The 22,693-nt window shown below is 49.5% G+C and overlaps 9 non-coding genes across 9 annotated transcripts; all 9 read left to right on the top strand.

Annotated features, from left to right (window-relative positions):
- Positions 1 to 211: 211 nt before the first annotated feature.
- Positions 212 to 330, top strand: LOC126229697 (5S ribosomal RNA). Its single transcript, XR_007544231.1, has one exon. It is a non-coding gene; the product is annotated as a 5S ribosomal RNA (ribosomal RNA).
- Positions 331 to 1,616: 1,286 nt separating this feature from the next.
- Positions 1,617 to 1,735, top strand: LOC126229681 (5S ribosomal RNA). Its single transcript, XR_007544216.1, has one exon. It is a non-coding gene; the product is annotated as a 5S ribosomal RNA (ribosomal RNA).
- Positions 1,736 to 3,022: 1,287 nt separating this feature from the next.
- On the top strand, positions 3,023 to 3,140 carry LOC126229693 (5S ribosomal RNA). The gene has a single exon (XR_007544227.1). It is a non-coding gene; the product is annotated as a 5S ribosomal RNA (ribosomal RNA).
- A 3,922-nt stretch (positions 3,141 to 7,062) lies between these two features.
- On the top strand, positions 7,063 to 7,180 carry LOC126229694 (5S ribosomal RNA). The gene has a single exon (XR_007544228.1). It is a non-coding gene; the product is annotated as a 5S ribosomal RNA (ribosomal RNA).
- A 3,900-nt stretch (positions 7,181 to 11,080) lies between these two features.
- On the top strand, positions 11,081 to 11,199 carry LOC126229709 (5S ribosomal RNA). Its single transcript, XR_007544242.1, has one exon. It is a non-coding gene; the product is annotated as a 5S ribosomal RNA (ribosomal RNA).
- Positions 11,200 to 12,475: 1,276 nt separating this feature from the next.
- On the top strand, positions 12,476 to 12,593 carry LOC126229695 (5S ribosomal RNA). The gene has a single exon (XR_007544229.1). It is a non-coding gene; the product is annotated as a 5S ribosomal RNA (ribosomal RNA).
- A 3,911-nt stretch (positions 12,594 to 16,504) lies between these two features.
- LOC126229662 (5S ribosomal RNA) lies at positions 16,505 to 16,623 on the top strand. Its single transcript, XR_007544199.1, has one exon. It is a non-coding gene; the product is annotated as a 5S ribosomal RNA (ribosomal RNA).
- A 1,286-nt stretch (positions 16,624 to 17,909) lies between these two features.
- Positions 17,910 to 18,027, top strand: LOC126229696 (5S ribosomal RNA). Its single transcript, XR_007544230.1, has one exon. It is a non-coding gene; the product is annotated as a 5S ribosomal RNA (ribosomal RNA).
- A 3,913-nt stretch (positions 18,028 to 21,940) lies between these two features.
- Positions 21,941 to 22,059, top strand: LOC126229663 (5S ribosomal RNA). The gene has a single exon (XR_007544200.1). It is a non-coding gene; the product is annotated as a 5S ribosomal RNA (ribosomal RNA).
- The last annotated feature ends 634 nt before the right edge of the window (positions 22,060 to 22,693 follow it).

Genomic DNA, 22,693 nt, shown 5'->3' on the forward strand with positions numbered 1-22,693 from the left:
GTGTCGGAGGCCGCACGCACCAAACGAATGATAGGCGGTGCAACGAGCAGCTGTGTTGTGCGTCTCACCCACGTGGCGGCGCGCGGCACTGCGCGTCGCCTTCGAGGTGGAAGGACGTGCTTTGCGTCAAATGTGCCACGGAAAACGGCGATTGCGTGTGTTGGGAGAAGGGGCGAACGCTTCTTCTGCAGTGCGGCTACGTAATAAGGACGCCAACGGCCATACCATGTTGAATACACCGGTTCTCGTCCGATCACCGAAGTTAAGCAACATCGGGCCCGGTTAGTACTTGGATGGGTGACCGCCTGGGAACACCGGGTGCTGTTGGCTCTATCTCATTTTTTAACTTTTACGTCGCTACACCTGCCAGGCCTCTTTTTCGTACTAACTTTCAGGTGTGACATGGATGCTTCCACGAGCATTTTAAAGTACTGTACTAAACGAAAGACACGAAATTACAGTAGTGAACTCAGTTTGAGCAAGAATGCGCGGAGGAAGAGTGCTAGGAACTCGTTGGAAATAACGAAACACTACGAATCGACAGATGTGTCCTTGAAATGCGTCAGAGCCAACTGTTTTGTAGCAGTGCTAAATTCCAAAAACTAACTAAATACATAAATTAAAAAAAAAAAAAAATCAGCCGTTCTCGTCAGATCGACGAAGATAAGCAACAACGTTAGTATTCGGATCGGCGACCGCCTGGGAACTCTGGCTGTCTTCATTTTTTGTCGCTACCCCTGCCAGCCCTCTACTCATGCTACCTTTCTCGTGTGACAAAGATGCTTCCATACTGATTTTAAACTAGATGCGATATTAAGGAACTCCGTTTGAAGAAGAGTGTGCCAAGGAAGATTAGCAAAGTGTCTCTGCAAATAACGAAACAGTATGAAACGACAGAAATGTTGTGAAATACGTCAGGGCATATTGTTTTGTAGCAGTGCACATCTGCAAATTTGTAAACAAAAATTTATCTTTCGCCTCTAGAGGAGATGGATGCTTTGTTGAACCTGTGTCCTCTGTCCGTGTTTTCGCACCTTTCCACGGCACCTTCCCAGCGCAGCGCTGCTCTAGTAGCTCCCAACGGCCGCCCACGGCGTCTCGGACACGCCGGTCAGGCCCGCGGCCGTCTCGCAGATGTTTCTCGTGCTTGTGCGGTCATATGGACCGCGACCCGAGCGGCAGCGAGCGGCAGTCGGGACAAGTCGGGACGGAAGGGAAGGGAAGGGAAGGGGAGGGGAGGGGACAGGCGAGAACGCACCGCGCAAATTACACAAATATCTGAAAAGCGCGGCGCGTGTCAGGCAGGTGAGAAAGCTTCCGTCGGTCCAGCAGGACACTGCCACGCCCCGCGCGGTCCCCCCGCCGCCCGGCCGCGCGCAAGCCCCACAAGATGCGTCGCCCGCGAGTGTCGGAGGCCGCACGCACCAAACGAATGATAGGCGGTGCAACGAGCAGCTGTGTTGTGCGTCTCACCCACGTGGCGGCGCGCGGCACTGCGCGTCGCCTTCGAGGTGGAAGGACGTGCTTTGCGTCAAATGTGCCACGGAAAACGGCGATTGCGTGTGTTGGGAGAAGGGGCGAACGCTTCTTCTGCAGTGCGGCTACGTAATAAGGACGCCAACGGCCATACCATGTTGAATACACCGGTTCTCGTCCGATCACCGACGTTAAGCAACATCGGGCCCGGTTAGTACTTGGATGGGTGACCGCCTGGGAACACCGGGTGCTGTTGGCTCTATCTCATTTTTTAACTTTTACGTCGCTACACCTGCCAGGCCTCTTTTTCGTACTAACTTTCAGGTGTGACATGGATGCTTCCACGAGCATTTTAAAGTACTGTACTAAACGAAAGACACGAAATTACAGTAGTGAACTCAGTTTGAGCAAGAATGCGCGGAGGAAGAGTGCTAGGAACTCGTTGGAAATAACGAAACACTACGAATCGACAGATGTGTCCTTGAAATGCGTCAGAGCCAACTGTTTTGTAGCAGTGCTAAATTCCAAAAACTAACTAAATACATAAATTAAAAAAAAAAAAAAAATCAGCCGTTCTCGTCAGATCGACGAAGATAAGCAACAACGTTAGTATTCGGATCGGCGACCGCCTGGGAACTCTGGCTGTCTTCATTTTTTGTCGCTACCCCTGCCAGCCCTCTACTCATGCTACCTTTCTCGTGTGACAAAGATGCTTCCATACTGATTTTAAACTAGATGCGATATTAAGGAACTCCGTTTGAAGAAGAGTGTGCCAAGGAAGATTAGCAAAGTGTCTCTGCAAATAACGAAACAGTATGAAACGACAGAAATGTTGTGAAATACGTCAGGGCATATTGTTTTGTAGCAGTGCACATCTGCAAATTTGTAAACAAAAATTTATCTTTCGCCTCTAGAGGAGATGGATGCTTTGTTGAACCTGTGTCCTCTGTCCGTGTTTTCGCACCTTTCCACGGCACCTTCCCAGCGCAGCGCTGCTCTAGTAGCTCCCAACGGCCGCCCACGGCGTCTCGGACACGCCGGTCAGGCCCGCGGCCGTCTCGCAGATGTTTCTCGTGCTTGTGCGGTCATATGGACCGCGACCCGAGCGGCAGCGAGCGGCAGTCGGGACAAGTCGGGACGGAAGGGAAGGGAAGGGAAGGGGAGGGGAGGGGACAGGCGAGAACGCACCGCGCAAATTACACAAATATCTGAAAAGCGCGGCGCGTGTCAGGCAGGTGAGAAAGCTTCCGTCGGTCCAGCAGGACACTGCCACGCCCCGCGCGGTCCCCCCGCCGCCCGGCCGCGCGCAAGCCCCACAAGATGCGTCGCCCGCGAGTGTCGGAGGCCGCACGCACCAAACGAATGATAGGCGGTGCAACGAGCAGCTGTGTTGTGCGTCTCACCCACGTGGCGGCGCGCGGCACTGCGCGTCGCCTTCGAGGTGGAAGGACGTGCTTTGCGTCAAATGTGCCACGGAAAACGGCGATTGCGTGTGTTGGGAGAAGGGGCGAACGCTTCTTCTGCAGTGCGGCTACGTAATAAGGACGCCAACGGCCATACCATGTTGAATACACCGGTTCTCGTCCGATCACCGAAGTTAAGCAACATCGGGCCCGGTTAGTACTTGGATGGGTGACCGCCTGGGAACACCGGTATCATAGCCCACGCAGCAACAACGAGGAGACCCGCAGCCGTAATCTCTGTCGATTTCCATAAGGCTTTCGACAGGATCAGTCACCGGTACCTGCTGAAAACCATCGCACGCCTCGGATTCGGACCAAAATTCGGCAGAACAATCAGGAACGTCATCACAAATGCCACCTCAACCGTAACAATAAACGGATGGACTTCCAAGTCAATAAGACTGGGAAGATCCGTCAGGCAAGGATGTCCATTATCTATGGCTCTTTTTACAATAGCTCTCGATCCCCTACTTCGAAAACTAACAGCCGAAATCGGAGGATACACAATGGGAGCAACAAACATCGCATGTATGGCCTATGCTGACGACATGGGCATCTTCATTCAGAACGAGAACGAACTAGAAATAATCCAGCCTATCATGGAATCCTTCGAAAAGGCTTCAGGAGCAAAAACGAATCCGAGGAAGACAGTGCTACTACCAATAGGCAACGGCAGACTGCAACCAGCGAGACAGTGGTACCGAGTGACAAACAACCATAAAGCACTCGGAGTGGAACTACAGCAGTGCCCTCTGAAAATGGCAGCACAAAACTGGCGCAGCGTCTTGAACACGACGAGAGGGCTCGTGAGGACGCACGCGAACCGGAGCCTGACGCTGAGCCAAAGAGTGCAGCTGGTAAACGAAACGATCCTGTCGAAAGCGTGGTACATGGCCCAAATACTATGTGCTCCGACAGAAATTGCGCGAGCGATAGGAGGCGCGGCGTACTACCTGCTGTGGAGGCGGGAAATCTTCAAGGTCTCCCAGGCGACGTGTTTCCTGTCGAGGGATGAAGGCGGACTCGGACTGACGGACGTAAAAACAAAATGCGCGGCACTGCTCCTACACCGCGCGATGAAAATGGCGAATCAGAACAATAACAGTATAACGTCCAGCCTGATCCACGAATATAAACCTGAATCTGAAGAGGCTCCTGTAGACACTACGCACATACCATTCAAGTTGCGGCACATAAAACAGATGGCAATCGACAAAAGTTACATCACCGCGGTCGTTGCCAACCCACAACAAAGAACTGCGAGAAAGATCTACAGCGCTCTGAGGGGGAAGGCAAGAAAGTCCAAAATAGAGACGAGACTTCCAGATCACGACTGGCCACAGGTTTGGAAGAACGTCTCGGAACGGACACTTCCTGAGCACGCCAGGGACACGTGGTATAAAATCATCCACGAAACAGTACCAACAAACGAAAAACTGGCACGCATAAAGATGCGGGAATCCCCAAACTGCGAACTCTGCAACCAGACCGACACCATCGAGCATCGGTTTGGCTGCAGAGAGAGCGGGGAAATATGGGCGACAGCGAGAAGTATGATCGCCCACATCAACAGAACCGACGAGAGGGCGATACATGTCTCAGCTGTCACTGTCCCGGACGCGAAGCCTTTCCCCAACGCAAAACGCCTGGCCACAATGTGGATCACCGCCATGACGGCACACGCCATCGTCTCCAAACGGCAGATCGACAAGGCGCAGTTCCTCACGGACCTGTGGGAGGAACACAGGAGGGCCAAACAACGCGCAAAGTACCGAGAGACCTTCCAGAACTTCCTGCAGGTCCCGCTGGACGCCGCCTTCCGAGACGCCTTCAACACAACGTGACCGACGCCCTCCCATAACACCAACACCCCAGTCGCTGAGGACGTCGCCCACCGATCTCCCCAAATCCCCGACGTCAAGTGTGGTGCATTGCGAAAGTGTTGCGAAAACGCGCGCAAAGTGAAAGTGGGAACGTGTAGCAGTGCCAAAGTGAGAGTGACGTGTGCCATTCGTAGTCAAAAGTGATGATAGTCAAATACAGCAGGCAAAAGGAAATAATCAGCCATAAATTTAGTGTACCAAGAAAACAACAAAATATCAAACAGTGTATATCATGTCATTGTGTCCTCTCACTCATATTCTCTCTCTCCCTCTCGCTCTCTCCACTCAAGGTACGTCTATCCTTTCTCTTATCTTTTTGTTTTTTGTTTTTTTTTTTTTGTGTTTTTGATTTCTTGTTTTGTTGTGTTTTATTAATGTGCTGTATGTATGTATATATACATATACAGATGTATGTATATAAATTTCGGCCCATCATGTGCTTAAACGTAGCATGCCTCTTTGCCACCAACAAAATATTAACACTAGACATTCTCCACACCAAATTTCGTGTAAACTGTTGCGACCCAACTTAGGCAGTACACTAACAATCTCCTGCATTCACGATATTACCCACATAGATGCTCTGGTATATATTCCATATTCGCTTTAGCAAACTTGCCAAAATAGGCACACTTAAGTACCATAGATGAATACTACTTTCCTTTTTTTGTACTCTAAATTTAAGAAAAAAAAAATCAAAGTAACGTAAGTTAGTAATTAAAAAGACAAAACAACTGACAGTGAAAATGTAGCTGATGGACACTCAGTGGAAAGTTTTGTAACTCAACCAAAAGACTACTCAAAGAACAATCAAAACAGAAAACGACAAAATGAAAATAACCGATCAATAATCAAGCACTCCACTTCATGTAAAGACCTGTAATTGTTAAAAATTGTAAATAAAAGTTTATATACGTTACAAAAAAAAAAAAAGGTGCTGTTGGCTCTATCTCATTTTTTAACTTTTACGTCGCTACACCTGCCAGGCCTCTTTTTCGTACTAACTTTCAGGTGTGACATGGATGCTTCCACGAGCATTTTAAAGTACTGTACTAAACGAAAGACACGAAATTACAGTAGTGAACTCAGTTTGAGCAAGAATGCGCGGAGGAAGAGTGCTAGGAACTCGTTGGAAATAACGAAACACTACGAATCGACAGATGTGTCCTTGAAATGCGTCAGAGCCAACTGTTTTGTAGCAGTGCTAAATTCCAAAAACTAACTAAATACATAAATTAAAAAAAAAAAAAAATCAGCCGTTCTCGTCAGATCGACGAAGATAAGCAACAACGTTAGTATTCGGATCGGCGACCGCCTGGGAACTCTGGCTGTCTTCATTTTTTGCTTTTTTGTCGCTACCCCTGCCAGCCCTCTACTCATGCTACCTTTCTCGTGTGACAAAGATGCTTCCATACTGATTTTAAACTAGATGCGATATTAAGGAACTCCGTTTGAAGAAGAGTGTGCCAAGGAAGATTAGCAAAGTGTCTCTGCAAATAACGAAACAGTATGAAACGACAGAAATGTTGTGAAATACGTCAGGGCATATTGTTTTGTAGCAGTGCACATCTGCAAATTTGTAAACAAAAATTTATCTTTCGCCTCTAGAGGAGATGGATGCTTTGTTGAACCTGTGTCCTCTGTCCGTGTTTTCGCACCTTTCCACGGCACCTTCCCAGCGCAGCGCTGCTCTAGTAGCTCCCAACGGCCGCCCACGGCGTCTCGGACACGCCGGTCAGGCCCGCGGCCGTCTCGCAGATGTTTCTCGTGCTTGTGCGGTCATATGGACCGCGACCCGAGCGGCAGCGAGCGGCAGTCGGGACAAGTCGGGACGGAAGGGAAGGGAAGGGAAGGGGAGGGGAGGGGACAGGCGAGAACGCACCGCGCAAATTACACAAATATCTGAAAAGCGCGGCGCGTGTCAGGCAGGTGAGAAAGCTTCCGTCGGTCCAGCAGGACACTGCCACGCCCCGCGCGGTCCCCCCGCCGCCCGGCCGCGCGCAAGCCCCACAAGATGCGTCGCCCGCGAGTGTCGGAGGCCGCACGCACCAAACGAATGATAGGCGGTGCAACGAGCAGCTGTGTTGTGCGTCTCACCCACGTGGCGGCGCGCGGCACTGCGCGTCGCCTTCGAGGTGGAAGGACGTGCTTTGCGTCAAATGTGCCACGGAAAACGGCGATTGCGTGTGTTGGGAGAAGGGGCGAACGCTTCTTCTGCAGTGCGGCTACGTAATAAGGACGCCAACGGCCATACCATGTTGAATACACCGGTTCTCGTCCGATCACCGAAGTTAAGCAACATCGGGCCCGGTTAGTACTTGGATGGGTGACCGCCTGGGAACACCGGTATCATAGCCCACGCAGCAACAACGAGGAGACCCGCAGCCGTAATCTCTGTCGATTTCCATAAGGCTTTCGACAGGATCAGTCACCGGTACCTGCTGAAAACCATCGCACGCCTCGGATTCGGACCAAAATTCGGCAGAACAATCAGGAACGTCATCACAAATGCCACCTCAACCGTAACAATAAACGGATGGACTTCCAAGTCAATAAGACTGGGAAGATCCGTCAGGCAAGGATGTCCATTATCTATGGCTCTTTTTACAATAGCTCTCGATCCCCTACTTCGAAAACTAACAGCCGAAATCGGAGGATACACAATGGGAGCAACAAACATCGCATGTATGGCCTATGCTGACGACATGGGCATCTTCATTCAGAACGAGAACGAACTAGAAATAATCCAGCCTATCATGGAATCCTTCGAAAAGGCTTCAGGAGCAAAAACGAATCCGAGGAAGACAGTGCTACTACCAATAGGCAACGGCAGACTGCAACCAGCGAGACAGTGGTACCGAGTGACAAACAACCATAAAGCACTCGGAGTGGAACTACAGCAGTGCCCTCTGAAAATGGCAGCACAAAACTGGCGCAGCGTCTTGAACACGACGAGAGGGCTCGTGAGGACGCACGCGAACCGGAGCCTGACGCTGAGCCAAAGAGTGCAGCTGGTAAACGAAACGATCCTGTCGAAAGCGTGGTACATGGCCCAAATACTATGTGCTCCGACAGAAATTGCGCGAGCGATAGGAGGCGCGGCGTACTACCTGCTGTGGAGGCGGGAAATCTTCAAGGTCTCCCAGGCGACGTGTTTCCTGTCGAGGGATGAAGGCGGACTCGGACTGACGGACGTAAAAACAAAATGCGCGGCACTGCTCCTACACCGCGCGATGAAAATGGCGAATCAGAACAATAACAGTATAACGTCCAGCCTGATCCACGAATATAAACCTGAATCTGAAGAGGCTCCTGTAGACACTACGCACATACCATTCAAGTTGCGGCACATAAAACAGATGGCAATCGACAAAAGTTACATCACCGCGGTCGTTGCCAACCCACAACAAAGAACTGCGAGAAAGATCTACAGCGCTCTGAGGGGGAAGGCAAGAAAGTCCAAAATAGAGACGAGACTTCCAGATCACGACTGGCCACAGGTTTGGAAGAACGTCTCGGAACGGACACTTCCTGAGCACGCCAGGGACACGTGGTATAAAATCATCCACGAAACAGTACCAACAAACGAAAAACTGGCACGCATAAAGATGCGGGAATCCCCAAACTGCGAACTCTGCAACCAGACCGACACCATCGAGCATCGGTTTGGCTGCAGAGAGAGCGGGGAAATATGGGCGACAGCGAGAAGTATGATCGCCCACATCAACAGAACCGACGAGAGGGCGATACATGTCTCAGCTGTCACTGTCCCGGACGCGAAGCCTTTCCCCAACGCAAAACGCCTGGCCACAATGTGGATCACCGCCATGACGGCACACGCCATCGTCTCCAAACGGCAGATCGACAAGGCGCAGTTCCTCACGGACCTGTGGGAGGAACACAGGAGGGCCAAACAACGCGCAAAGTACCGAGAGACCTTCCAGAACTTCCTGCAGGTCCCGCTGGACGCCGCCTTCCGAGACGCCTTCAACACAACGTGACCGACGCCCTCCCATAACACCAACACCCCAGTCGCTGAGGACGTCGCCCACCGATCTCCCCAAATCCCCGACGTCAAGTGTGGTGCATTGCGAAAGTGTTGCGAAAACGCGCGCAAAGTGAAAGTGGGAACGTGTAGCAGTGCCAAAGTGAGAGTGACGTGTGCCATTCGTAGTCAAAAGTGATGATAGTCAAATACAGCAGGCAAAAGGAAATAATCAGCCATAAATTTAGTGTACCAAGAAAACAACAAAATATCAAACAGTGTATATCATGTCATTGTGTCCTCTCACTCATATTCTCTCTCTCCCTCTCGCTCTCTCCACTCAAGGTACGTCTATCCTTTCTCTTATCTTTTTGTTTTTTGTTTTTTTTTTTGTGTTTTTGATTTCTTGTTTTGTTGTGTTTTATTAATGTGCTGTATGTATGTATATATACATATACAGATGTATGTATATAAATTTCGGCCCATCATGTGCTTAAACGTAGCATGCCTCTTTGCCACCAACAAAATATTAACACTAGACATTCTCCACACCAAATTTCGTGTAAACTGTTGCGACCCAACTTAGGCAGTACACTAACAATCTCCTGCATTCACGATATTACCCACATAGATGCTCTGGTATATATTCCATATTCGCTTTAGCAAACTTGCCAAAATAGGCACACTTAAGTACCATAGATGAATACTACTTTCCTTTTTTTGTACTCTAAATTTAAGAAAAAAAAAATCAAAGTAACGTAAGTTAGTAATTAAAAAGACAAAACAACTGACAGTGAAAATGTAGCTGATGGACACTCAGTGGAAAGTTTTGTAACTCAACCAAAAGACTACTCAAAGAACAATCAAAACAGAAAACGACAAAATGAAAATAACCGATCAATAATCAAGCACTCCACTTCATGTAAAGACCTGTAATTGTTAAAAATTGTAAATAAAAGTTTATATACGTTACAAAAAAAAAAAAAGGTGCTGTTGGCTCTATCTCATTTTTTAACTTTTACGTCGCTACACCTGCCAGGCCTCTTTTTCGTACTAACTTTCAGGTGTGACATGGATGCTTCCACGAGCATTTTAAAGTACTGTACTAAACGAAAGACACGAAATTACAGTAGTGAACTCAGTTTGAGCAAGAATGCGCGGAGGAAGAGTGCTAGGAACTCGTTGGAAATAACGAAACACTACGAATCGACAGATGTGTCCTTGAAATGCGTCAGAGCCAACTGTTTTGTAGCAGTGCTAAATTCCAAAAACTAACTAAATACATAAATTAAAAAAAAAAAAAAATCAGCCGTTCTCGTCAGATCGACGAAGATAAGCAACAACGTTAGTATTCGGATCGGCGACCGCCTGGGAACTCTGGCTGTCTTCATTTTTTGCTTTTTTGTCGCTACCCCTGCCAGCCCTCTACTCATGCTACCTTTCTCGTGTGACAAAGATGCTTCCATACTGATTTTAAACTAGATGCGATATTAAGGAACTCCGTTTGAAGAAGAGTGTGCCAAGGAAGATTAGCAAAGTGTCTCTGCAAATAACGAAACAGTATGAAACGACAGAAATGTTGTGAAATACGTCAGGGCATATTGTTTTGTAGCAGTGCACATCTGCAAATTTGTAAACAAAAATTTATCTTTCGCCTCTAGAGGAGATGGATGCTTTGTTGAACCTGTGTCCTCTGTCCGTGTTTTCGCACCTTTCCACGGCACCTTCCCAGCGCAGCGCTGCTCTAGTAGCTCCCAACGGCCGCCCACGGCGTCTCGGACACGCCGGTCAGGCCCGCGGCCGTCTCGCAGATGTTTCTCGTGCTTGTGCGGTCATATGGACCGCGACCCGAGCGGCAGCGAGCGGCAGTCGGGACAAGTCGGGACGGAAGGGGAGGGGACAGGCGAGAACGCACCGCGCAAATTACACAAATATCTGAAAAGCGCGGCGCGTGTCAGGCAGGTGAGAAAGCTTCCGTCGGTCCAGCAGGACACTGCCACGCCCCGCGCGGTCCCCCCGCCGCCCGGCCGCGCGCAAGCCCCACAAGATGCGTCGCCCGCGAGTGTCGGAGGCCGCACGCACCAAACGAATGATAGGCGGTGCAACGAGCAGCTGTGTTGTGCGTCTCACCCACGTGGCGGCGCGCGGCACTGCGCGTCGCCTTCGAGGTGGAAGGACGTGCTTTGCGTCAAATGTGCCACGGAAAACGGCGATTGCGTGTGTTGGGAGAAGGGGCGAACGCTTCTTCTGCAGTGCGGCTACGTAATAAGGACGCCAACGGCCATACCATGTTGAATACACCGGTTCTCGTCCGATCACCGAAGTTAAGCAACATCGGGCCCGGTTAGTACTTGGATGGGTGACCGCCTGGGAACACCGGGTGCTGTTGGCTCTATCTCATTTTTTAACTTTTACGTCGCTACACCTGCCAGGCCTCTTTTTCGTACTAACTTTCAGGTGTGACATGGATGCTTCCACGAGCATTTTAAAGTACTGTACTAAACGAAAGACACGAAATTACAGTAGTGAACTCAGTTTGAGCAAGAATGCGCGGAGGAAGAGTGCTAGGAACTCGTTGGAAATAACGAAACACTACGAATCGACAGATGTGTCCTTGAAATGCGTCAGAGCCAACTGTTTTGTAGCAGTGCTAAATTCCAAAAACTAACTAAATACATAAATTAAAAAAAAAAAAAAATCAGCCGTTCTCGTCAGATCGACGAAGATAAGCAACAACGTTAGTATTCGGATCGGCGACCGCCTGGGAACTCTGGCTGTCTTCATTTTTTGTCGCTACCCCTGCCAGCCCTCTACTCATGCTACCTTTCTCGTGTGACAAAGATGCTTCCATACTGATTTTAAACTAGATGCGATATTAAGGAACTCCGTTTGAAGAAGAGTGTGCCAAGGAAGATTAGCAAAGTGTCTCTGCAAATAACGAAACAGTATGAAACGACAGAAATGTTGTGAAATACGTCAGGGCATATTGTTTTGTAGCAGTGCACATCTGCAAATTTGTAAACAAAAATTTATCTTTCGCCTCTAGAGGAGATGGATGCTTTGTTGAACCTGTGTCCTCTGTCCGTGTTTTCGCACCTTTCCACGGCACCTTCCCAGCGCAGCGCTGCTCTAGTAGCTCCCAACGGCCGCCCACGGCGTCTCGGACACGCCGGTCAGGCCCGCGGCCGTCTCGCAGATGTTTCTCGTGCTTGTGCGGTCATATGGACCGCGACCCGAGCGGCAGCGAGCGGCAGTCGAGCAAAGTCGGGACAAGTCGGGACGGAAGGGGAGGGGACAGGCGAGAACGCACCGCGCAAATTACACAAATATCTGAAAAGCGCGGCGCGTGTCAGGCAGGTGAGAAAGCTTCCGTCGGTCCAGCAGGACACTGCCACGCCCCGCGCGGTCCCCCCGCCGCCCGGCCGCGCGCAAGCCCCACAAGATGCGTCGCCCGCGAGTGTCGGAGGCCGCACGCACCAAACGAATGATAGGCGGTGCAACGAGCAGCTGTGTTGTGCGTCTCACCCACGTGGCGGCGCGCGGCACTGCGCGTCGCCTTCGAGGTGGAAGGACGTGCTTTGCGTCAAATGTGCCACGGAAAACGGCGATTGCGTGTGTTGGGAGAAGGGGCGAACGCTTCTTCTGCAGTGCGGCTACGTAATAAGGACGCCAACGGCCATACCATGTTGAATACACCGGTTCTCGTCCGATCACCGAAGTTAAGCAACATCGGGCCCGGTTAGTACTTGGATGGGTGACCGCCTGGGAACACCGGTATCATAGCCCACGCAGCAACAACGAGGAGACCCGCAGCCGTAATCTCTGTCGATTTCCATAAGGCTTTCGACAGGATCAGTCACCGGTACCTGCTGAAAACCATCGCACGCCTCGGATTCGGACCAAAATTCGGCAGAACAATCAGGAACGTCATCACAAATGCCACCTCAACCGTAACAATAAACGGATGGACTTCCAAGTCAATAAGACTGGGAAGATCCGTCAGGCAAGGATGTCCATTATCTATGGCTCTTTTTACAATAGCTCTCGATCCCCTACTTCGAAAACTAACAGCCGAAATCGGAGGATACACAATGGGAGCAACAAACATCGCATGTATGGCCTATGCTGACGACATGGGCATCTTCATTCAGAACGAGAACGAACTAGAAATAATCCAGCCTATCATGGAATCCTTCGAAAAGGCTTCAGGAGCAAAAACGAATCCGAGGAAGACAGTGCTACTACCAATAGGCAACGGCAGACTGCAACCAGCGAGACAGTGGTACCGAGTGACAAACAACCATAAAGCACTCGGAGTGGAACTACAGCAGTGCCCTCTGAAAATGGCAGCACAAAACTGGCGCAGCGTCTTGAACACGACGAGAGGGCTCGTGAGGACGCACGCGAACCGGAGCCTGACGCTGAGCCAAAGAGTGCAGCTGGTAAACGAAACGATCCTGTCGAAAGCGTGGTACATGGCCCAAATACTATGTGCTCCGACAGAAATTGCGCGAGCGATAGGAGGCGCGGCGTACTACCTGCTGTGGAGGCGGGAAATCTTCAAGGTCTCCCAGGCGACGTGTTTCCTGTCGAGGGATGAAGGCGGACTCGGACTGACGGACGTAAAAACAAAATGCGCGGCACTGCTCCTACACCGCGCGATGAAAATGGCGAATCAGAACAATAACAGTATAACGTCCAGCCTGATCCACGAATATAAACCTGAATCTGAAGAGGCTCCTGTAGACACTACGCACATACCATTCAAGTTGCGGCACATAAAACAGATGGCAATCGACAAAAGTTACATCACCGCGGTCGTTGCCAACCCACAACAAAGAACTGCGAGAAAGATCTACAGCGCTCTGAGGGGGAAGGCAAGAAAGTCCAAAATAGAGACGAGACTTCCAGATCACGACTGGCCACAGGTTTGGAAGAACGTCTCGGAACGGACACTTCCTGAGCACGCCAGGGACACGTGGTATAAAATCATCCACGAAACAGTACCAACAAACGAAAAACTGGCACGCATAAAGATGCGGGAATCCCCAAACTGCGAACTCTGCAACCAGACCGACACCATCGAGCATCGGTTTGGCTGCAGAGAGAGCGGGGAAATATGGGCGACAGCGAGAAGTATGATCGCCCACATCAACAGAACCGACGAGAGGGCGATACATGTCTCAGCTGTCACTGTCCCGGACGCGAAGCCTTTCCCCAACGCAAAACGCCTGGCCACAATGTGGATCACCGCCATGACGGCACACGCCATCGTCTCCAAACGGCAGATCGACAAGGCGCAGTTCCTCACGGACCTGTGGGAGGAACACAGGAGGGCCAAACAACGCGCAAAGTACCGAGAGACCTTCCAGAACTTCCTGCAGGTCCCGCTGGACGCCGCCTTCCGAGACGCCTTCAACACAACGTGACCGACGCCCTCCCATAACACCAACACCCCAGTCGCTGAGGACGTCGCCCACCGATCTCCCCAAATCCCCGACGTCAAGTGTGGTGCATTGCGAAAGTGTTGCGAAAACGCGCGCAAAGTGAAAGTGGGAACGTGTAGCAGTGCCAAAGTGAGAGTGACGTGTGCCATTCGTAGTCAAAAGTGATGATAGTCAAATACAGCAGGCAAAAGGAAATAATCAGCCATAAATTTAGTGTACCAAGAAAACAACAAAATATCAAACAGTGTATATCATGTCATTGTGTCCTCTCACTCATATTCTCTCTCTCCCTCTCGCTCTCTCCACTCAAGGTACGTCTATCCTTTCTCTTATCTTTTTGTTTTTTGTTTTTTTTTTTTGTGTTTTTGATTTCTTGTTTTGTTGTGTTTTATTAATGTGCTGTATGTATGTATATATACATATACAGATGTATGTATATAAATTTCGGCCCATCATGTGCTTAAACGTAGCATGCCTCTTTGCCACCAACAAAATATTAACACTAGACATTCTTCACACCAAATTTCGTGTAAACTGTTGCGACCCAACTTAGGCAGTACACTAACAATCTCCTGCATTCACGATATTACCCACATAGATGCTCTGGTATATATTCCATATTCGCTTTAGCAAACTTGCCAAAATAGGCACACTTAAGTACCATAGATGAATACTACTTTCCTTTTTTTGTACTCTAAATTTAAGAAAAAAAAAATCAAAGTAACGTAAGTTAGTAATTAAAAAGACAAAACAACTGACAGTGAAAATGTAGCTGATGGACACTCAGTGGAAAGTTTTGTAACTCAACCAAAAGACTACTCAAAGAACAATCAAAACAGAAAACGACAAAATGAAAATAACCGATCAATAATCAAGCACTCCACTTCATGTAAAGACCTGTAATTGTTAAAAATTGTAAATAAAAGTTTATATACGTTACAAAAAAAAAAAAGGTGCTGTTGGCTCTATCTCATTTTTTAACTTTTACGTCGCTACACCTGCCAGGCCTCTTTTTCGTACTAACTTTCAGGTGTGACATGGATGCTTCCACGAGCATTTTAAAGTACTGTACTAAACGAAAGACACGAAATTACAGTAGTGAACTCAGTTTGAGCAAGAATGCGCGGAGGAAGAGTGCTAGGAACTCGTTGGAAATAACGAAACACTACGAATCGACAGATGTGTCCTTGAAATGCGTCAGAGCCAACTGTTTTGTAGCAGTGCTAAATTCCAAAAACTAACTAAATACATAAATTAAAAAAAAAAAAAAAATCAGCCGTTCTCGTCAGATCGACGAAGATAAGCAACAACGTTAGTATTCGGATCGGCGACCGCCTGGGAACTCTGGCTGTCTTCATTTTTTGCTTTTTTGTCGCTACCCCTGCCAGCCCTCTACTCATGCTACCTTTCTCGTGTGACAAAGATGCTTCCATACTGATTTTAAACTAGATGCGATATTAAGGAACTCCGTTTGAAGAAGAGTGTGCCAAGGAAGATTAGCAAAGTGTCTCTGCAAATAACGAAACAGTATGAAACGACAGAAATGTTGTGAAATACGTCAGGGCATATTGTTTTGTAGCAGTGCACATCTGCAAATTTGTAAACAAAAATTTATCTTTCGCCTCTAGAGGAGATGGATGCTTTGTTGAACCTGTGTCCTCTGTCCGTGTTTTCGCACCTTTCCACGGCACCTTCCCAGCGCAGCGCTGCTCTAGTAGCTCCCAACGGCCGCCCACGGCGTCTCGGACACGCCGGTCAGGCCCGCGGCCGTCTCGCAGATGTTTCTCGTGCTTGTGCGGTCATATGGACCGCGACCCGAGCGGCAGCGAGCGGCAGTCGAGCAAAGTCGGGACAAGTCGGGACGGAAGGGGAGGGGACAGGCGAGAACGCACCGCGCAAATTACACAAATATCTGAAAAGCGCGGCGCGTGTCAGGCAGGTGAGAAAGCTTCCGTCGGTCCAGCAGGACACTGCCACGCCCCGCGCGGTCCCCCCGCCGCCCGGCCGCGCGCAAGCCCCACAAGATGCGTCGCCCGCGAGTGTCGGAGGCCGCACGCACCACACGAATGATAGGCGGTGCAACGAGCAGCTGTGTTGTGCGTCTCACCCACGTGGCGGCGCGCGGCACTGCGCGTCGCCTTCGAGGTGGAAGGACGTGCTTTGCGTCAAATGTGCCACGGAAAACGGCGATTGCGTGTGTTGGGAGAAGGGGCGAACGCTTCTTCTGCAGTGCGGCTACGTAATAAGGACGCCAACGGCCATACCATGTTGAATACACCGGTTCTCGTCCGATCACCGAAGTTAAGCAACATCGGGCCCGGTTAGTACTTGGATGGGTGACCGCCTGGGAACACCGGGTGCTGTTGGCTCTATCTCATTTTTTAACTTTTACGTCGCTACACCTGCCAGGCCTCTTTTTCGTACTAACTTTCAGGTGTGACATGGATGCTTCCACGAGCATTTTAAAGTACTGTACTAAACGAAAGACACGAAATTACAGTAGTGAACTCAGTTTGAGCAAGAATGCGCGGAGGAAGAGTGCTAGGAACTCGTTGGAAATAACGAAACACTACGAATCGACAGATGTGTCCTTGAAATGCGTCAGAGCCAACTGTTTTGTAGCAGTGCTAAATTCCAAAAACTAACTAAATACATAAATTAAAAAAAAAAAAAAATCAGCCGTTCTCGTCAGATCGACGAAGATAAGCAACAACGTTAGTATTCGGATCGGCGACCGCCTGGGAACTCTGGCTGTCTTCATTTTTTGTCGCTACCCCTGCCAGCCCTCTACTCATGCTACCTTTCTCGTGTGACAAAGATGCTTCCATACTGATTTTAAACTAGATGCGATATTAAGGAACTCCGTTTGAAGAAGAGTGTGCCAAGGAAGATTAGCAAAGTGTCTCTGCAAATAACGAAACAGTATGAAACGACAGAAATGTTGTGAAATACGTCAGGGCATATTGTTTTGTAGCAGTGCACATCTGCAAATTTGTAAACAAAAATTTATCTTTCGCCTCTAGAGGAGATGGATGCTTTGTTGAACCTGTGTCCTCTGTCCGTGTTTTCGCACCTTTCCACGGCACCTTCCCAGCGCAGCGCTGCTCTAGTAGCTCCCAACGGCCGCCCACGGCGTCTCGGACACGCCGGTCAGGCCCGCGGCCGTCTCGCAGATGTTTCTCGTGCTTGTGCGGTCATATGGACCGCGACCCGAGCGGCAGCGAGCGGCAGTCGGGACAAGTCGGGACGGAAGGGAAGGGAAGGGAAGGGGAGGGGAGGGGACAGGCGAGAACGCACCGCGCAAATTACACAAATATCTGAAAAGCGCGGCGCGTGTCAGGCAGGTGAGAAAGCTTCCGTCGGTCCAGCAGGACACTGCCACGCCCCGCGCGGTCCCCCCGCCGCCCGGCCGCGCGCAAGCCCCACAAGATGCGTCGCCCGCGAGTGTCGGAGGCCGCACGCACCAAACGAATGATAGGCGGTGCAACGAGCAGCTGTGTTGTGCGTCTCACCCACGTGGCGGCGCGCGGCACTGCGCGTCGCCTTCGAGGTGGAAGGACGTGCTTTGCGTCAAATGTGCCACGGAAAACGGCGATTGCGTGTGTTGGGAGAAGGGGCGAACGCTTCTTCTGCAGTGCGGCTACGTAATAAGGACGCCAACGGCCATACCATGTTGAATACACCGGTTCTCGTCCGATCACCGAAGTTAAGCAACATCGGGCCCGGTTAGTACTTGGATGGGTGACCGCCTGGGAACACCGGTATCATAGCCCACGCAGCAACAACGAGGAGACCCGCAGCCGTAATCTCTGTCGATTTCCATAAGGCTTTCGACAGGATCAGTCACCGGTACCTGCTGAAAACCATCGCACGCCTCGGATTCGGACCAAAATTCGGCAGAACAATCAGGAACGTCATCACAAATGCCACCTCAACCGTAACAATAAACGGATGGATTTCCAAGTCAATAAGACTGGGAAGATCCGTCAGGCAAGGATGTCCATTATCTATGGCTCTTTTTACAATAGCTCTCGATCCCCTACTTCGAAAACTAACAGCCGAAATCGGAGGATACACAATGGGAGCAACAAACATCGCATGTATGGCCTATGCTGACGACATGGGCATCTTCATTCAGAACGAGAACGAACTAGAAATAATCCAGCCTATCATGGAATCCTTCGAAAAGGCTTCAGGAGCAAAAACGAATCCGAGGAAGACAGTGCTACTACCAATAGGCAACGGCAGACTGCAACCAGCGAGACAGTGGTACCGAGTGACAAACAACCATAAAGCACTCGGAGTGGAACTACAGCAGTGCCCTCTGAAAATGGCAGCACAAAACTGGCGCAGCGTCTTGAACACGACGAGAGGGCTCGTGAGGACGCACGCGAACCGGAGCCTGACGCTGAGCCAAAGAGTGCAGCTGGTAAACGAAACGATCCTGTCGAAAGCGTGGTACATGGCCCAAATACTATGTGCTCCGACAGAAATTGCGCGAGCGATAGGAGGCGCGGCGTACTACCTGCTGTGGAGGCGGGAAATCTTCAAGGTCTCCCAGGCGACGTGTTTCCTGTCGAGGGATGAAGGCGGACTCGGACTGACGGACGTAAAAACAAAATGCGCGGCACTGCTCCTACACCGCGCGATGAAAATGGCGAATCAGAACAATAACAGTATAACGTCCAGCCTGATCCACGAATATAAACCTGAATCTGAAGAGGCTCCTGTAGACACTACGCACATACCATTCAAGTTGCGGCACATAAAACAGATGGCAATCGACAAAAGTTACATCACCGCGGTCGTTGCCAACCCACAACAAAGAACTGCGAGAAAGATCTACAGCGCTCTGAGGGGGAAGGCAAGAAAGTCCAAAATAGAGACGAGACTTCCAGATCACGACTGGCCACAGGTTTGGAAGAACGTCTCGGAACGGACACTTCCTGAGCACGCCAGGGACACGTGGTATAAAATCATCCACGAAACAGTACCAACAAACGAAAAACTGGCACGCATAAAGATGCGGGAATCCCCAAACTGCGAACTCTGCAACCAGACCGACACCATCGAGCATCGGTTTGGCTGCAGAGAGAGCGGGGAAATATGGGCGACAGCGAGAAGTATGATCGCCCACATCAACAGAACCGACGAGAGGGCGATACATGTCTCAGCTGTCACTGTCCCGGACGCGAAGCCTTTCCCCAACGCAAAACGCCTGGCCACAATGTGGATCACCGCCATGACGGCACACGCCATCGTCTCCAAACGGCAGATCGACAAGGCGCAGTTCCTCACGGACCTGTGGGAGGAACACAGGAGGGCCAAACAACGCGCAAAGTACCGAGAGACCTTCCAGAACTTCCTGCAGGTCCCGCTGGACGCCGCCTTCCGAGACGCCTTCAACACAACGTGACCGACGCCCTCCCATAACACCAACACCCCAGTCGCTGAGGACGTCGCCCACCGATCTCCCCAAATCCCCGACGTCAAGTGTGGTGCATTGCGAAAGTGTTGCGAAAACGCGCGCAAAGTGAAAGTGGGAACGTGTAGCAGTGCCAAAGTGAGAGTGACGTGTGCCATTCGTAGTCAAAAGTGATGATAGTCAAATACAGCAGGCAAAAGGAAATAATCAGCCATAAATTTAGTGTACCAAGAAAACAACAAAATATCAAACAGTGTATATCATGTCATTGTGTCCTCTCACTCATATTCTCTCTCTCCCTCTCGCTCTCTCCACTCAAGGTACGTCTATCCTTTCTCTTATCTTTTTGTTTTTTGTTTTTTTTTTTGTGTTTTTGATTTCTTGTTTTGTTGTGTTTTATTAATGTGCTGTATGTATGTATATATACATATACAGATGTATGTATATAAATTTCGGCCCATCATGTGCTTAAACGTAGCATGCCTCTTTGCCACCAACAAAATATTAACACTAGACATTCTTCACACCAAATTTCGTGTAAACTGTTGCGACCCAACTTAGGCAGTACACTAACAATCTCCTGCATTCACGATATTACCCACATAGATGCTCTGGTATATATTCCATATTCGCTTTAGCAAACTTGCCAAAATAGGCACACTTAAGTACCATAGATGAATACTACTTTCCTTTTTTTGTACTCTAAATTTAAGAAAAAAAAAATCAAAGTAACGTAAGTTAGTAATTAAAAAGACAAAACAACTGACAGTGAAAATGTAGCTGATGGACACTCAGTGGAAAGTTTTGTAACTCAACCAAAAGACTACTCAAAGAACAATCAAAACAGAAAACGACAAAATGAAAATAACCGATCAATAATCAAGCACTCCACTTCATGTAAAGACCTGTAATTGTTAAAAATTGTAAATAAAAGTTTATATACGTTACAAAAAAAAAAAAAAAGGTGCTGTTGGCTCTATCTCATTTTTTAACTTTTACGTCGCTACACCTGCCAGGCCTCTTTTTCGTACTAACTTTCAGGTGTGACATGGATGCTTCCACGAGCATTTTAAAGTACTGTACTAAACGAAAGACACGAAATTACAGTAGTGAACTCAGTTTGAGCAAGAATGCGCGGAGGAAGAGTGCTAGGAACTCGTTGGAAATAACGAAACACTACGAATCGACAGATGTGTCCTTGAAATGCGTCAGAGCCAACTGTTTTGTAGCAGTGCTAAATTCCAAAAACTAACTAAATACATAAATTAAAAAAAAAAAAAAAATCAGCCGTTCTCGTCAGATCGACGAAGATAAGCAACAACGTTAGTATTCGGATCGGCGACCGCCTGGGAACTCTGGCTGTCTTCATTTTTTGCTTTTTTGTCGCTACCCCTGCCAGCCCTCTACTCATGCTACCTTTCTCGTGTGACAAAGATGCTTCCATACTGATTTTAAACTAGATGCGATATTAAGGAACTCCGTTTGAAGAAGAGTGTGCCAAGGAAGATTAGCAAAGTGTCTCTGCAAATAACGAAACAGTATGAAACGACAGAAATGTTGTGAAATACGTCAGGGCATATTGTTTTGTAGCAGTGCACATCTGCAAATTTGTAAACAAAAATTTATCTTTCGCCTCTAGAGGAGATGGATGCTTTGTTGAACCTGTGTCCTCTGTCCGTGTTTTCGCACCTTTCCACGGCACCTTCCCAGCGCAGCGCTGCTCTAGTAGCTCCCAACGGCCGCCCACGGCGTCTCGGACACGCCGGTCAGGCCCGCGGCCGTCTCGCAGATGTTTCTCGTGCTTGTGCGGTCATATGGACCGCGACCCGAGCGGCAGCGAGCGGCAGTCGAGCAAAGTCGGGACAAGTCGGGACGGAAGGGGAGGGGACAGGCGAGAACGCACCGCGCAAATTACACAAATATCTGAAAAGCGCGGCGCGTGTCAGGCAGGTGAGAAAGCTTCCGTCGGTCCAGCAGGACACTGCCACGCCCCGCGCGGTCCCCCCGCCGCCCGGCCGCGCGCAAGCCCCACAAGATGCGTCGCCCGCGAGTGTCGGAGGCCGCACGCACCACACGAATGATAGGCGGTGCAACGAGCAGCTGTGTTGTGCGTCTCACCCACGTGGCGGCGCGCGGCACTGCGCGTCGCCTTCGAGGTGGAAGGACGTGCTTTGCGTCAAATGTGCCACGGAAAACGGCGATTGCGTGTGTTGGGAGAAGGGGCGAACGCTTCTTCTGCAGTGCGGCTACGTAATAAGGACGCCAACGGCCATACCATGTTGAATACACCGGTTCTCGTCCGATCACCGAAGTTAAGCAACATCGGGCCCGGTTAGTACTTGGATGGGTGACCGCCTGGGAACACCGGGTGCTGTTGGCTCTATCTCATTTTTTAACTTTTACGTCGCTACACCTGCCAGGCCTCTTTTTCGTACTAACTTTCAGGTGTGACATGGATGCTTCCACGAGCATTTTAAAGTACTGTACTAAACGAAAGACACGAAATTACAGTAGTGAACTCAGTTTGAGCAAGAATGCGCGGAGGAAGAGTGCTAGGAACTCGTTGGAAATAACGAAACACTACGAATCGACAGATGTGTCCTTGAAATGCGTCAGAGCCAACTGTTTTGTAGCAGTGCTAAATTCCAAAAACTAACTAAATACATAAATTAAAAAAAAAAAAAAATCAGCCGTTCTCGTCAGATCGACGAAGATAAGCAACAACGTTAGTATTCGGATCGGCGACCGCCTGGGAACTCTGGCTGTCTTCATTTTTTGTCGCTACCCCTGCCAGCCCTCTACTCATGCTACCTTTCTCGTGTGACAAAGATGCTTCCATACTGATTTTAAACTAGATGCGATATTAAGGAACTCCGTTTGAAGAAGAGTGTGCCAAGGAAGATTAGCAAAGTGTCTCTGCAAATAACGAAACAGTATGAAACGACAGAAATGTTGTGAAATACGTCAGGGCATATTGTTTTGTAGCAGTGCACATCTGCAAATTTGTAAACAAA

This window comes from Schistocerca nitens, unplaced genomic scaffold (genome assembly GCF_023898315.1).
Source record: "Schistocerca nitens isolate TAMUIC-IGC-003100 unplaced genomic scaffold, iqSchNite1.1 HiC_scaffold_377, whole genome shotgun sequence".
Taxonomy (NCBI): domain Eukaryota; kingdom Metazoa; phylum Arthropoda; class Insecta; order Orthoptera; family Acrididae; genus Schistocerca; species Schistocerca nitens.